Genomic DNA, 14,339 nt, shown 5'->3' on the forward strand with positions numbered 1-14,339 from the left:
TGCTGTCCCATTATCTCTTCCCATAACAATCCTTTTCAATCTTTCTATGTCGAACGGTAAATTTCCTGACTATTGGAAATTATCTTACATCACCCCTATTTTTAAAAAAGGTGATAAGAATCTTATTGAGAATTACCGTCCTATATCTAAACTATCTGTCATTAGTAAAATCTTTGAAAAAATTATCTATAATTTCCTTTTCTCTAATTTCAAAAACTACATTATACCTGAACAACATGGTTTTTTTAAGGGGAGATCGGTAGAGACTAACCTGCTTAATTTCACTAGTACTCTCACATCTTATATGGACAAACGAATCCAAATAGACGTCGTTTATACGGATTTCTCTAAAGCTTTTGATAAAATCAATCACAACCTTTTACTCAATAAACTTTGGTCCCTCGGAATCCGAGGAAATTTATTTCGTTGGATCTCTTCGTATATACTAAATCGTCACCAAATCATAATTCTCAATGGTTTTAGATCATCACTTAGACATATTCCTTCCGGTGTCCCACAAGGGTCGCATTTAGGTCCCTTATTCTTTTTACTCTATATTAATGATATCTCATACATCTTCAAACATTCCTTTATACTTCTTTACGCTGATGATTTAAAAATTTACAAACCTATATACACCATAGACGATTGTCATAAGATACAAGAAGATCTAGATAGATTCTCTATATATTGTTTAAATAATGATCTTTTTATTAATCTAGAAAAATGCTCTATTTTAAATTTCACTAGAAATAAGTCAATTATTACTAATCAATATCAATTAAATCATTCAATCCTTAACACGTCATCTTCTATTAAGGATCTTGGTGTAATACTCAATGATAAACTAGATTTCTCTGAACATATTTCTTTTATTACCAACAAAGCATTTAAATCTCTTGGATTCCTACTCCGCTCAACAAAACCCTTTAATGATCCTTACGTACTAAAATTACTTTATTTTTCCTTTGTAAGGTCTCACCTTGAATTTGCCTCAATTATCTGGTCACCTTTTTATTTATCCCATATTAATTGTATTGAGAAAGTTCAACTTAAATTTATTAAATCCTTACGCTACCTTTTTCCTACCTATACCCATTCTACTGTTTCCGACATTTTAAAAATCCTTTCTTTTAACAATCTTTCTGTCAGGCGACGACATTCTGATGCTATATTCTTCTTTAAGCTCATAAATGGTTTCCTTGATTGTTCTGATTTACTGAATAAGGTTAATTTCAGAATCCCAGTTCGATACCCTAGACGCGTTGCACTCTTTTCACTTGATCCTTTCAATACTAATTCCCAAAAATATTTTTATCTGCAGCGCGTTTATCGTATGTTTAACGGAGAGCTGAATGAGGTTGATCTGTTTGGTATTTCCCTACATCAATTCAGGTCTAACATCAAGAGAATCTTGACCGATTGATTCATTTTTTCTTCTATTCTATTTTTCCAATATTTCCATTATTTTTATACTTTAGTTTAGTTATGTAATGTGCTATTTAATCATATTATAGCTTTCATTCCTTTCCATTTCATTTGTTTATTTTGTATTTACCTTTTTCATTTGTTTTTTATATTTGTAAATTTCAATTTCTTCTTATATTCTATCTTATAACCTTTTCCAATTATTTTAATACTATAGTTTAATTATGCAATGTACTACATATTTTGTCATGCCTTTATTCTTTACTTTTTAATTTGTTTTCCTTATATTTATCTTTTTCATTTTTGTAAAAATCTATTATTGGACTCGGGTGTTACATATATTATTTATTTACTTTTTGTGTTTTTTATACCTATCTCTGTACATCCTGTCTGTTGATTTTTCAATTAATAAAATAAATAAATAAATAAAATAAATAAATACTTATGCCAGCAGCATAGCTCTGACGTTAAGCTTCTGCTTACCGTCAAGAAGGTGCCGGGTTCAATCCCTGAATAAAAATGAATTTTTCAGAGTATGCTGTTGGTCAGACCTGAATTTGTGACTCCAGGTTGATCGTTTCCTATCAGACTTTGCCAATTTTCTCTGATTTCATTGTTGAAACGGTTCCCGGAAAAAAAAATTGGCTAAAAAATCCTTCCTACCTACTATGTCACCACTATTTGAAATTTGATTGATGTACAATAAAAATTTATGTACAATTCATAGATGTCTCGTTAATTTGCGAGTTTTTTCAGTGTCTCGCAATTCAACGACTTATAATAAAAATGCTGCATTTGTATTTGTAATTGGCCAGGAAGGCGCATTGGGAATTACCTGTAAGGCCTTCCTGGTATATATGTAAAAATAAAAAAAAATAAAAAATAAATAAAAATAATTTAATCTGACATGATTTAGTTGGTTCACTCGTTTTGGACCCTTATTTTCGACTTATGTTAATTAAAATCGTTTTCAATCGTGAATTATTACATTAGCCTCGTGAAATAAAACGATTAAAATTCTGATTTAAAATCCCGTATAGTGCCTACATTGTCAAACGCAAAATTGGATCTGAATGAAAATTCAACGTTTCACGCACGTACTAACTTTTCCGACACAAGGCGAATGATTTATTATAAAAAAATTGTTCGGGTCTAATTTCTATTTTTACGCATTCCGTTTTGCGCTCGTTCATTCTCGAAAGGTTACACTGTCGAATTGTTACATTTTTCATACGTCCAATTTAGTGCATGCGATCGTATTAAATTACTCATTTTCTCTTTCCATCTACGTCGAAAGGGTTGGCACGACAAAACAAAATTAGTTACACGCGTTTTGTTCGCACGAGGCCAACTTCACATACTCCCATTATTGGTTATTTGTTTTGTTCGATACGCTTAATGCGATCCAATTTCACGAGTCAATGCTTTTAATTGAATTCCCTAAATAAATTATTACATTTATGACAAAAGTGATTATTATTCTTCGGGTACGCATGTTATATACATACATACATATATGTATGTGATTTACTGTTGCGTGGTGTGTATTTGTGCATTTAATTGAAACAATGAAAGGATAAGTACTTTTTATCGTACCTATGTATATATTTATTTATTTGATCCTTTATTTACTTTTTTTTTTAATTTTATTTCCTTTCTCAAATCAACGATGTCCTCTTAATTCCTCATTTAAGAGGACCGCTATATTTAGTGATTCTAGGACATTTCATCGCGGGGATGACTCGCTGACAGATTTCATGCAATCATTTTTAATTATACTATATTGCAATAAAAAATGTCGAAGGAAATACATTTATTATTTGTTGTTTTCTTGATAAAAGAAAGCTAGCAAGTTCTCAATCCATTTTATTGAAAAATAGAAACTACATACATAAGTAAGATTCAAATAATCATTGCTTATAATATTTGAATTATGCTTTCAATGTTAATTTCAAAAAGTACAGTCAACATAAAAATTAAAGATTAATATTATGAATAAAAATCTGTCAGCGAGTTGTCATGCGATGATAAGACCGACCACGATTTTTAGTGGATCTTTCTATTGTCTTTGTGGATCATAGTGTAGTGACCAAACGCTTCAATTCTATAACGTGGGAACATGGGAGAGAGGATCCACTGTCTAAGTGCAATCGTGGGTGAACAATAGAAACCCCGGATTAGGCTAACAAGACTCAATAAGTGAGTTGTCACAGAACGAGGTGTGTGCGGGTAGACCTACGGGCCTACACAACAAACACGCCAACGGATCAGGAATGCTATGCTGGGAAACTTGTCCTTAAAAATAAAAATTAAAGTATAAGTACGTTAAAGTTACGTTTAAGTTAAGGATACGTTAAGGATTAAACACACACACGGTAGATCAATTATTTTGTGATGCGCTGTGGTTATGTGTGGACTAGGGATCCCAAATATTCGTCGACTTCAACTATTCGAATATCGAATAGTAAATCAAGAGCTATTCGAATAGATTCGAAAATTAAAAAAAAGGTAATTACATATAAACCAAGCATAAATTTGAATGAATCGTCTTATCATAGTTGCCATTGAATTCCAACTAGTTTTTATAGCCAATAATAATTTCAATTTTTTTTCATTATGATTTCTTGTAAAAATGTATATTTCGCCGGTGACTTCTTAAATATTCGTATTATTTTTCTGATGTTTTCTAAAATTTCGTAGAGATTACTATCGATCTAAAAGTGATTTTCTTCAAACATGTCCGTATTTATGTAATTAATAAAAATCTTCTTCATTATCTTCATTTTTATCACAATTATCCCCATTATACATATGTATATGTATGTATTTCATTTTCTTCATAATCGTCCTCTTCTTCTTCATCACACTTTTCATGTTGATTTTGTGTATTTAGTTTATAAAAAAATATATACACGAGTAATATTCGAATAGTTGATGAAATATTCGAATAAAGAATGGCTGAAAAATCAGACGAATAATTCGAATACTCGAATATTCGAATATTCGATTGGTATCCCTAGTGTGGACCTCCTGAATCGAGGAATAAAAGCTGTGAATCGACTTTGGTCTTTCATTTGGATCCTCAACAATAATACTATATCTAAATACTATATCTAAATACTATATCTGAATACTATATCTACATAAATACTATATCTAAATATTTTATCTATATCTAAATAGTCAGTCTATATATTTTTATCTACATATATACTTATATAATAAATACTATATCTAAATATTTAATCTATATTTTTTATCTAAATTTTTTTTCTTTTGTATTTTGCGTCTATTTTATGGAAGTTAATTTGGATGGTCCAATGGTTTCTTCTTGTAAGTGACATTAATACTTTTTATTCCTACCGTTACTGACACTACTTGAACTCTTCTCTGATAATTTTGATATTTGATACAAACCAAAGTGCACCAAGAATCTTTCTTATCATTTGAAATTGAAATGTTGATTTTTGGTTTTGATGTCAAGCCCCAAAGTTGTATATGTAATAGGTTTTATGGCCATTTTTTATAGCAAAATTTTATTTTGCTATAAAAAGGAATATATATAGGAATCGTTTCAAATCAGAAAAATTGAAAAATTCTAATATGAGCTTCACATCGTCATGTTTAAATACAAAACGAAGTGAATGGTTTCACATAGTATATTCTCGATGAGATACATATTTTAAGCGAACTGTAATTAAGGGCAATTCATCGTAATGGCCCAACGTGTAAAAGCGCAGGTCGATTAGCACCCACCTTTACGTATCTTTGTCAGAACATCGCCATTAGCGGTTATCAATCAATCAATACCCACTATTAGAATGGTGAACTGGAAGTTATTTATTACATAGAGGAGTAATTACAATGTGGAATATTAGAATGTGGAATATTCGAGTGTGAAAAGTGGGCACCCAAGTTGGACGCCAAATTGGCCGCCATCGTCCCAACAACAATACATCATTCGGAGGTAGGTTCATTTTTCATCTGTCGACATTGTTACCGAAGATAAGAGTATGAGTTCGGTTTTTCCCCCATCACTGATAATGGAACATCTCATGCGTTATTATCTACATATATGTAGGTATATACAATGTATGTATGTACTATGTAGCGGTGCGTGTCTTCGCTATACATACAACGTGTAAAAATTGATGTCGTGACTTCGCGACGGGAAATCGACACTTTTTTCCGCTCCTCAATCTTTCAGAAGTATCAAATGTCTTTATCGCTCGAATCTAGTAGTATACCTTTATATCTATAAAGTTGAATAATAAATGTTGGTTTCAGGTGTCTGATAATACCGCTGCAAGATAAAGTTGCGTTTGAAAGGTTTATTCAATCTTATCGGGAGCTTTTGTAAAATAACTAGAAATATCTCAAGCTTAAAATTTCGGTCTCAATTTCGTAAAGTTCGTTTTATCGTTCCGAATGTGCAATTTAACTTGGAATTCAAAATAAAATTTTCATTTAAAATGTATTTATTTCTATAAAATTTTACAAAATTTTAATACAAAATAAAAACGACTCTTGAATGAAGAATTTAATTAATTCATTGTCGCATTCTGTTATTGCACTGGATTGTTTTATTGTACTGAAATTATTATTTTATGTAAAATTGTATGAATTTCCGTTTCAAAGCTTATCTTTGCACAATTTTTTCTCAGAAAATTTTTACTTCATAACATAAACGCATTGGATAAACTTTTTATCTCCGTATATTTACTTTTTGTTGTTAAAATTAATACTAAAATTTAAGAGATTTCAATAATAATATAAATGCTTGTAATAATATAAATGAACATTTTTAAATATGCATGTACATATATGTATGTAGATACAAGTATAGTTTATTAATTAATTGAAATATACTCTTTTTATTATCATACATATATTTTGCGGCATTGGGAAATACTTGTGATTCGCCAAAATGTTCCGAACTTCAAATAAATAAAATTGCTGCAGAATTGAATTTTTCCAATTATGAAAAAGGTAGTTCTTTTTCATCAGTATTATAGTAAAACTAGTGAATAGCCCGATGAAATATCATCGCATGGGTATAAAATTATTATAAACCCGTATAAAACTAAAAAAAAAATCCGGAACCGGAACCGTTATTTTCGTAGACTCTCATATATAGTTTTTAATTCTTTATTTGTAATAATTTTCAATTCTTAAAGTTAACGTTAACAAAAAGTAATATTTTCCGATTATACACAAACGGTCATTGATCTCGTAACGTTGAATATTATTATTACACATAACAAATTACGTGCATATACATATGATGTGTATTTACAACACGTATTCTGGGCGAGGATATGGCATGCGACGCGAGCTCGTGAGGGCCATTGCGTTTGGATCGGAGGGTCCGAGGTTCGATTCCCGGCGCCCGCGGTGAATGAAATCAATTTTTTTCTCGAATATCGTCAAAATATAAATAATTCAAATTATAATTTAATTGAAAATAAATACATAAAAATGGTTCAAAACCTCGCTAAATGAAATTATTAAAATTACGTATTTTTCAATTAATGTTTAAAAAAAAAGGGCGAAATGAAAAATTGGATTTGGCGTGATGTCCGAGACCATTAGCTCAATTTAGACCCATATTCAGGCTATTTGGGGTGATCGGTTCGAGTCGCGACAAAGTCGTCTCGTCGAAAAATGAATTAATCGATTTTTATCGATTCGTTCATTATGTTCGGCGAGAGTTAGGACACACACACCCACACACACACACAAACCCACACACACACCCACACACACACAGATTACCGTCTTTATATATATGATAGTGGTCAACGAGGGATATACGAGGGTTTAAAATAAAGTTTCTGATTTATATTCGTATAATAAGTTTTGTATGTATGTGTGTACATATGTATGTATGTATATATCTACATCCATATAAAAATTTCAAGGATATCTTAACGTTCGAGTTTTCAGCTTAGATCTGAAAAATCCAGGGCTCGACTTGTTATAAATATTTAAAAAATATATGATTCCAAGCATTTGGGTGATTCAGAGGGAATGTTTGTAGTCAGTTTTTAAAATATTCATGGCGTAGGCAGTGTGGTTCTACATAGTAAACAATAAAAATGTTTGTCACGCTAAGACAACAATTTTAAAATTCGATTGTGTTATACGATACGATCAAATTCGATTGTGTATAATAAAATTATGTATTCAGATAAAAATATCCCTATAAATAGTTTGATACGTATATGAATACATGAATTTTTTTTTTTTGTAAATAAAATATTCTCAATGAGTAGATGGGAAGTTCTATTACAGATTTTCGTCGGCACTTTTCCATCTTAACACACGTACAGGTTGCTCAGTGAAGCTATCTCACTCGCCATAAATCAAAAAGTTTGTTTTGTTCGACACAATGCGAAACAACACCAATGCCAGCCAGGTGAAGGCTGCTACCAACTCTGATAACAAAAAGAAAAATATGAAACAACTGGGACATCGGGAATACGTCATGGAAAATTATTTTCTCTCAGAAGGATAATGTATCCGAGGGAAAAACTTCAATTAAGCGGCGATAACTGGACGTAATAACATTCGGAATCCGCAAATAATGGAATGTATCTGCAAACAATGGAAGTCGTTTTCGCAAATCAAACAAACTGCCAGAGCGATTCAAGTAATGACAATGGAGGAAAAACCGTTTAATTAACGCGCATCGTACACACTGCGCATTCGTATTATATGAAAGTAAATGTACATACATACATATGTATATGTTATATATCTGCACGAATTTACGTTCAAAAAACAATCCTTATACAAGAGAGAGAGAGAGAGAGAATATTTTAATTAAAATTAAGAAAGTAGTGTTGATATTTCAAATGTAAGTTAATTACAATAAAATAAGACAAAATTTGCCAAAACCTGAAATATTTTTAATCTAAAAGCGTACAAGTTTTTACTTAAAATCTCGTGTTGCAAATTTCTAATGTAATAACCCTAGTTCATCGTTATAAATAAAATAGGATATATCCTGGAAAAATTAGATGGCTCAAAATATGGGAATTGAATTGTTTATTCACATCATGTCTTTATTTGTTTAATATACGTACTATTTAAATGAAAACTTCTTTATATACGATAGAGCAAATTTGATATCTGGTGTTAAAGGTCTTACAAAATGTTGCTCGAAGGGCATTTGCAGTTTCCCCCCTCCTTTTTGACAATATATTATAAACCAAAATTGTTTTGACTTTATTTACCTGATGTGTATGGAGATTTTGAAATTTCTTCATACACACAATCAGAAAATTCCAGGTAGGTCAGGAAATTTCACTTCTTCACTGAATGAATTTTGTTCATTTTTTAGTCGAGGTTTTGATTCAATTAAAGGAATTATAGATAGTAATCAGACATAAAATAATATAATTATACTACAACTGTAAAATATAACTAGCATTCGGCATTGAATTATGAAGACATTCATTAAGTCCAAACTGAAAATTCTCTCTTCGTACAATTGTACGAATTGAGCGTAAAATTATTTTACTTTAGAATAATTCCAGTAGTGCTGACAGTTAAAATGTAAACGAATGATTCAAATCGGACAAGTTATACAGCTCGTAAATATTACACAAACCATTACGCTATCATTCAAATCTTGCGGTTTCGTCGAAGTTCGTTATAAGTTTTATCATCTTCGGGACGGTAACAAACCCTCACAAATTCATCCTCGCTAGGAAATACAATATTTCAAGGACCATTTTCAAATTAATTATAAAATCTCCTCGTATACTGTATATATATATATATATACTTGTGGGATAACAAACATAAACATTGAAACGGATGAGTGTATTAGGGTAAGGCGCGCATTGCTATGCTGCTGTAAGAGTAAAATCTCCGTTTGCAAAACAGTATAATTACATCGTAAAATCCGGTTTTGGGTTTTTGGGGACCCGAAGGGGCTAAGACTGAACCCCCTCGGGACTTCCAAGGAACGGGAAAGCTTAGATCAATACTGAAAATTTATTCAAATAAAAATATAAAAGAAACCACTAGGCACATTTATGCCGTCGAATGCACTTCTATTTTCAATCTACCGCAGATTCTTCGCTATAATATTCTTAGAGTATAAAGTATATAAATCAAAACCATTCGTATCTCAATTTAGATTTATCGTTATATTTCGAAGAAAGCTGTGATGCAAGTGGGTTATAGAGCTAGTACACTTTGACGTCTCGTATTATAAATCATATTAGATATGAAGTGTATACGTAGGGTGAGCTTTCGAAACTCTATTATATCATTTTTTCCCGGGGAAAAAGTAATACAAAAGTATTATTTTTCTGGGTCATACTCGACTGAAGTACTATCTTTCTCTCTCACACACACCTAACCAAGATCAAACTGAACAGATTGAATATAGCTCTTGAGAGGGAGATTTCTATCTCGAAACTTTGGGCCGGTATGTATCAACGGGGGGATTTTTTTTTATTTTCTCGAAAATATAATAAAACGGAAAATGTTTGAGTTAGAAAATTTTCGACATTTTTCTATTTGAATTGTGCGAAAATACGTCGCAATGAATGGCAAGTTTTCTCGTATGCGTTCTAGTACCCAAGCGTTAAATTAACCCTTTTCACTTGGTGCTAGAAACTTTTATGGATGCTTACGAAACGGTCCGAAACTCCGAATATTTATTTGCATGTTTTGATCGACAGTAAATTTGCGACTCCCACCTAAAACTTACAGTGTTTACAGTGTTTACAGGTCACTGAAAAATTACGCCACATTTTTTCTGCTTAGTTTCACATTTTATTTTTCAAATAACAATTCCATCAATTTTTCTTTTTCGTCTCCTCATTTGACTCGGGTTGATGTCTTCCAAAAGATTTCTGTTGCAGTTATTTCAGAGCCGTAAGCATTTTTGTATTGCCTCGCTATAATATTCTTTCACTACTCTTGTTATAAATGGCAAAAGTTTCTTAGAAAGCTCTTCATCATTCATACAAAGAAAATACCTAAGCCATCTTAAGTGAGACCACACAAAAATATTGCTTAATTATTTGACACTAAGTATTTTGTATCTCCAAGTTTATAATTCTACAATTTTTATATACCCAAATATATACGTATTTTTAAAAAAATCATATAAAACGTTTACTTTCAATCGGCAAAAGAAGAAAAGTAATTTCAAATTCGATTCAATTTTCAAGAAATATTAATCTGGATCAAAACAATCCCTCAGCCAGTGAACAGAGGGGTGATTTTAATTGCATTCAATTTTATTTTCGAATCCTATTAAATTGGCAGTCAACTCCCTGGCCCGTAAACCGGGGTTGAAGTTTTAATTGGGATAGCGCAGGAGTAGTAAGCTTTCGGGGAAAACGAAAATGTCATATGTATTTTCAGTAGTATGTATTCAAATATTTTTAAATAATAAAATTATATTATATTTAACATTCAACAATGCTTCCGGTTTTGGTTCGATTTATGCGAAAATTTCTAACCCGATAAACGTAAAGTTCGCACATCCCATTAAATCGTTCCGATTCATTGTCCACTATATACATACATAGTATTCAAAACTTTCTGTTTTTATTGGAAAAATGGTTTTTTTTGGCAAAAATCATCTTTATTAAACAGAAAATTTTAAATGTTCTAAATATTGACTGATTCTCGACCCTTTTATTATTTTTTATTCCGACTTAAGTGTCTATTTTGAAACTTCATACGTATATTTTAATGATAAGAAACGATTTCATTCACCCTTTGCTCAAGATCTTCGATCGATGTGTTTTGCCAGTGATGACGGATGGATGTGAAACTTGGACATTGAACGCCAAGTTGCTACACAAAGTCCAAAGACATTCAAAGAAGTATGGAAAGTTGTATTCTTGGTAGTGTACGAGGAAAGACAGAAAACGTAACACGTGGGTGAGAAGTATGTCAAGGGTTGTGGATATAGTGAATAGAGTGAAGAGATTGAAATGGCAATGGGTGGGCTACGTGGCTAGAATAATGGACGAAAGGTGAACAAAAGCAATACTAGAATGGTACCCGAGAGAATGCAAAAGGGTAAAAGGAAAACCGCAGGGAAGATGGGCAGACGAAATTAGAAAAATATGTGGAGTGAGATAAATGAGAGTTGCGCAAAACAGAGACGAATGGAAGCGTGTTGGAGAGGGCTTTATCCAGCAGTGGATAGCGAATGGCTACAGATAATGATGATGACATATGTATATATATATATATATATATATATATATATATATATATATATATATATATATATATATATATATATATATATATATATATATATATGTATATTCGAACTAAAATTTCCACATATTTTATTGACCTTGCCCATATTTATTAAACCGTACAACAATGTATAGATATTAGCGACCCGTTTTCAGAATTCCATTTCATATACGAGCTCGTCAACCAGGAGTTTCAAATACTAGTGGTTTTGTAAGGGTTGATTCGAAACTGGCGATCTGCCAGGGTTGGCTCCAGTCTGCCGGCTACATCTATTGCAAGAAACGCAGACATACACACAAATAAACGTGGAGTAGAATGGTCTCGAGCCAACGTTGAAAGGAGACGTGGGTCGAAAGCCTTCTATCCTATTTTAGGTTCTCTATAAAGTCTCATAATATGACTTTCTTTACGGACGAATAAAACTCTTTTGAATTTATGTATGTATTCGCGTGTCGCGATAAATGTACATAGGTTTCTCCCTCGTGCGGTTACGAGAGTAATTAATGTGCAAAAAACGTTTCGACTTCAATTCGGAAGTGTTCACAATCGACTTAATTGAGGTTGGCGTAAACAATGTTAAAATATAATTAATAATTAAGAAGGATCGTTTCGAAGAATCAGCTTTTTATTTTAGTCATAGAATTTCGCGTGGAATGTGCCGACTAATTAGGTCTTTCATATAAATGAGAATGTTTCCACTTAAAATCATACGTTTATATATGTAATACTTATCTCAAAGCATTTACCTCAATAATTTAATTAAAACATTTCTATATACCTATTCACATTTTATTGCATAACTTTAATAATTAATAAATAAATAGAGAACCAACTGCAATATATTTCCCGTTCATTTACATTTGAAAAATTTCCTTTGAGTTAAAAATAAATTCTCATCAACTGAATTAATTTATACATAATAAACTATGGAAATCCACAATAAAGTTTCAACTGTGGCTTTTCATTAGGAAATCGCTTAGTAATACGAAATACAGTAAAATTCGCAAATGAAAGTCTTCGACCATATTTTCTATCTAAATTATGTATATACATATGTATGTACATAGATACAAGTCCATTTGAAACATAATGTTTTTCAAACTAAAATGTACATTCAAATTTTGTGTTTACCATTTCCAACCGGACTCTACGTGTATTAAAATACAATAACGAATCAGTGCAATCGTAAATCATGTTAGTAACGGACTCGGTCACCGGAAGTCCACTGGATAATCGTATAAATATTATAAAGCTATAACCGCACTGCGGTATAATCGAAAATCTCCAATTTACATTCTTACGTCATATGTACTTTATATGTAACGCACGCAAAAATAATTACAAAATCCATATCGAAATATTATCTTATAGGGCAGATTTCTGACTATTGACTGGTACCGTCGCTTCACAGCATTTATTTAACGATTTAGGAGGTCCACACGAAACCTCACTCCAGAATTATTTGATCTACCGTGTGTACCTCCTTATAAAGGACAAGTTGCCCAGTATAGCTTCCCAGATCCATCAATGTACGTATCTATGTATTACCTAGGTACGTAGTCTACCCAGGCGAGCCACTCGCACTCGTTTGAGTCTATGAAAAATACAGCTCATCCTTTGTTCGGGCACTTACTGAGACCAGTTAGCTTAATCCGGAGTGTATTGTTCATCCACAAATGTACTTATACAGTGGATACTCTCTCCCATGTTCCCACGTTACTATTATATTGTGAATTTATATATAGTATATGTGTCACGGTGAAATTATATTTCAAGTGAAAATATATTTTCACTTACATTTTCAGGGTTGGTTTTATTCATTTAAGATTAGGTTGTTAGGGATGGTATTATTTAAGTAATAGGATAGGTTAGGTTAAGTAAGGGGTTGGCCCTATTAATTTAAGATTGGGTTGTTAGGGTTAAATTTGTAGAGTTTTTAAACGTTGTAAATTCAATGTTTGATACATTTTCACTGCTTGAATTGGTGAAAAAATATTTTCACTTGAAATATGCTTTGACTGTGACATATGTACAAACTGGCCATAGGCATCGCTTTGAGACAATCCCGAAATTTATCCGTATATTTGAAAAAGTGTAGTGATAAATCCGCTTATCTTGAAAATCCGTCTTTTAAATCACTAAGATCTCGAATACAGGCATAACCCTAAAACCGTTTATATTTCCATTTTACAAAGCATCAAAACACAAATTCGAAAAAAGTTAATTTAATTTGCAAAATTTTGATAAATCGTCTCATTTTTACTGAAATAAATCGTTCTAAAATTCCACTAACAAAAGCCGAACCGTTCCAAATAATTCATCCGGGGTTTTCATTATTCCATTGAAACCGCACAATGCTACCCGCTCTCTTCGCACTGGATACTGTGCCATAATCTTAAAAAATATACACGCACGCATTTATACAGCTGAAATTGGCATCATAATTGCGTTAAAAATCAGTTCAACGAACCGCTACTGATGAAACAAAAATTAAGGGGGAAAAATCACAAAACCGAAGTGTCCGGATTACCGGCGAGCGCGTTAAATATTTATGACAACATGTTTTACGGGGAGTGAAAAACATTTACGTTGCGGCTAATTTACGATTTTGTGAATCGGTTTCGCGGAAGCGTTGTCGTAACTCACCGTCAGGTTGCTGTCTGTTA

This window comes from Arctopsyche grandis, chromosome 1 (assembly GCF_051622035.1).
Source record: "Arctopsyche grandis isolate Sample6627 chromosome 1, ASM5162203v2, whole genome shotgun sequence".
NCBI classification, from domain to species: Eukaryota; Metazoa; Arthropoda; class Insecta; order Trichoptera; family Hydropsychidae; genus Arctopsyche; species Arctopsyche grandis.